Below are 3,343 nucleotides of genomic sequence, written 5' to 3' on the forward strand. Positions count from 1 at the left end.
GGCATGAATAGCCTAAGCAATTGCTATCCCCACACTAAGTTAAAGCACTACACATCAATAAAATCATTAGTCCCTCCCTCACTTCTCTCAAAAATGATGAATATCTCGATCAAGGCACAAAAATCAAAAAATGACAAAAATGCAATGTAAGAACTAAAATGCAAGTTAGGGAGTTAGAATATTTACAAGTGGTGGTTTGGAGAGGACTCCACCAAACTCTCATCCTTAGTGAGATGTCATGGGGGCATGTTCAAGGTGTTGTTGATGTTACTCAACACCTTGAAGAAGTAGTCGAAAGCTTGTTCATTATCATGATAAAGATCCTCAATAGATCTTTGCACTTGTTGTCCTTCATGATGGTCTTGATCGATAGCGTTGCCAATATAGGGATTGAAAATCCCTTCAAACTCATCATCCCAAAGACCGCAATCTTCGTCTACTTGATCATTAAAAATCTCTTGAGTTGATAGAGACAACTCTCCTCATTTCTTGATTTGGCCAATGAGGCTATCCTCTTCACTTGTCATGGGTGAGCTTTTCAAGCTCTCTTTGTTGCTATTCTCTTGCTCTTTTGATGGAGCATCATCAACTTTCTTTTTCCATTGGAATTCCGACTTCTTCCCATCATCCTTCCGGCTATAGTGATCAACCATAAAGCATGGTTCATGCAAACGGGGAGCTCTCATAGTCTTATAAAGATTGAAAGTTATGCTCTCATCTCCCACATCTAGCGTAAGCTCTCCATGTTTCACATCTATCACCGCACCCGCGGTATCCAAGAAAGGTCTATCTAGAATGATTGGAATATTGGAGTCTTCTTCCATGTCAACAATGACAAAGTCCACCGGGATGAAAAATTTCCCAACTCTTACGGGAACATCTTCCCATATCCCTAATAGTGTCTTCGTCGATCTATCGGCTATTTGGAGTGTGATGTTGGTACATTTAAGCTCTCCCATCCCTAACCTTTTACTCACCGAATACGGCATAACACTCACACTAGCCCCTAGATCACATAAGGCCTTGTTAATCGTGGTGTCGCCAATGGTACACTGTATTGAGACGCTTCCCGGATCTTTAAGTTTCGGAGGTGAACTCCCTTGAAGGATTGCACTACTCACCTTAGTGAAGGTGATAGTTTCAAGCTTCCGGATCGACTTCTTTTTTGTAAGGATGTCCTTCATGTACTTCGCATAGGCCGGCACGTGATTGAATAATTCCGTGAAAGGAATCGAGACTTCCAAATTCTTCACAATTTCCATAAATTTTCCAAGTTGGTCATCAAATTTGGGCTTAGCTTGACGACTTGGAAAAGGAAGTCTAATCACAATGGGTTCCTTCTCCTTGGCCTTGTCTTCACTTTTCTTTGAAAATTCTTCCTTTGTTGGTTCTCCATCTTTGTAGTTTTGCACAACTTCTTCTTTGTCACTAGCTTCCACAACTTCATCCTCAACTTGCTTCTTTGATCCTTCATATCTCGTACCACTCCTCAAGTGGATGGCACTAACCGTTTCATATCTTGGGGGATTACTTTGAGGTGGTAATTGCTCCTTTTGTCTTTGAGAACTTGAAGATGCTAGTTGAGTCAATTGGGTTTCCAACATTTTGGTGTGGGTTAGGATGTTGTTTATGGTGATGTCCTTTGCTTGACTATCCTTTTGCATTTGAGTGAAAAACTCTTGTTGATTCTTTTGCATTTGGAGGACCGCTTTTTGAACATCAAAACCTTGGTCATTTTGTTGATTGTATGGAGTTTGGTTTTGGTAACCTTGGTTTTGGTTGTAAAAGGGTCTTTGATTTTGGTTTCTCATGGGAGGTGGGGTGTATGTTGGTTGAGGGTTTTGAACATTTTGGCTTTTGTATGAGAGATTTGGGTGGAATTTGGTGTTTTCATTATAATAATTGGAATAAGGGGTACCACTCTTGTATGCTTGAAAAGCATTCACTTGTTCATTTGTTCCCCTACATTCACTTTGGTTATGTCCCAAAGTTCCACAATTCTCACATATCCCACTTGGGATTGATAAAGATGACGTCATGGCATTAACATGTTGCTTTGGTGATTTTAAGGCTTATTCAAGTCTAGCCATAGCTTTTTCGAACTTCAAATTGATGGTATCAATGTGAGCACTAAGTTGAGCACCCAATTGAGTAATAGGGTCCACTTCATGCTTTCCTCCTCTAGTAGCCTAGCGAGGTCTACTATATTGTGAATTATGGACCACCATTTCCTCAATCTTGTTCCAAGTTTGATTATCGTCAACTTCGGTGAACATAACATTTGATCCCATGTTGAGAATGTTTCTTGTGTCTTCATAAAGACCATTCCAAAATTGTTGTACCAAGAACCACTCGCTTAGTCCATGATGAGGACACGAGCGACAAATTCCCTTGAACCGCTCCCAAGCTTCATACAAAGATTCTTCATCTCTTTGCTTAAAACCCGTAATTTGAGCTCTTAGCATGTTAGTTTTTTCCGGTGGGTAGAACATTTTGTAGAAAGCTAGAGCCAATTTCTTCCAAGAGTCAATTCCGAGAGTAGCCTTATCAAGGCCTTTCAACCATTGTTTTGCGGTGCCAATTATAGAAAAAGGGAATAAGACACATCGAATTTGGTCTTGAGTTACACCGGTTTGTGAAATCGCATCACAATAGTCACAAAAAGTCTTCATGTGAGAATGAGGGTCTTCACTAGGCATCCCCCCAAATTGGCTTCTTTCGACTAATTGGATAAATGCGGATTTTGCAATGAAGTTTCTGGTTAAGTGTCGTGGTGTGGGAGTACCATTGGGTAGGTTCTCCTCGGTTGGTACGGAATGTGATGAAAATTTAGGCATTGTGGGTTGATTTTGTGTTGGATTGTGTGTTGGGTTCTCCTCACCTTCTCTTACAAAAGGGTTGACGAACTCAATAGTGTTTGGTTGAATATCTACAACCTCACCAATACCTCTTAAAGTTCCTCTAGCAAGTCTTCTATTGTTTGTCAAAGTTCTTCCAATTTCGTGATCAATGGGTAACAAGTTACCTTGTGATCTTCTAGACATGCAAAATATCAAACAACTTGAAAATAATTAGAATACACCTTGAGGAGTTTTACTTCCCCAAGGAAAAGAAAGACACAACTAATAACAATCTAAGAAAATCTAAATCAAGTTAAGACCGTCCCCGGCAACGGCGCCATTTTTGGTCGTACTCACTTGGAGGTTTAGTTTTCCGTTACTTGTCGTTAGGAGCACCTAGACCAAAACAATATTTATAACTTCAAAAACAACTCTACTATTAGTAAAGAGGCAAGTAAAGGTCGGATCCCAAGAGACGGGTATTGAAGTAAGATTTTCAATTG

General features: G+C 40.1%; 1 non-coding gene across 1 annotated transcript; it reads left to right on the top strand.

The window, feature by feature from the left end:
- The first annotated feature begins 2,358 nt into the window (after positions 1–2,358).
- LOC141604416 (small nucleolar RNA R71) lies at positions 2,359–2,465 on the top strand. The gene has a single exon (XR_012526117.1). It is a non-coding gene; the product is annotated as a small nucleolar RNA R71 (small nucleolar RNA).
- The last annotated feature ends 878 nt before the right edge of the window (positions 2,466–3,343 follow it).

Source organism: Silene latifolia, chromosome 9 (genome assembly GCF_048544455.1).
Source record: "Silene latifolia isolate original U9 population chromosome 9, ASM4854445v1, whole genome shotgun sequence".
In the NCBI taxonomy this organism is placed as follows: Eukaryota; Viridiplantae; Streptophyta; class Magnoliopsida; order Caryophyllales; family Caryophyllaceae; genus Silene; species Silene latifolia.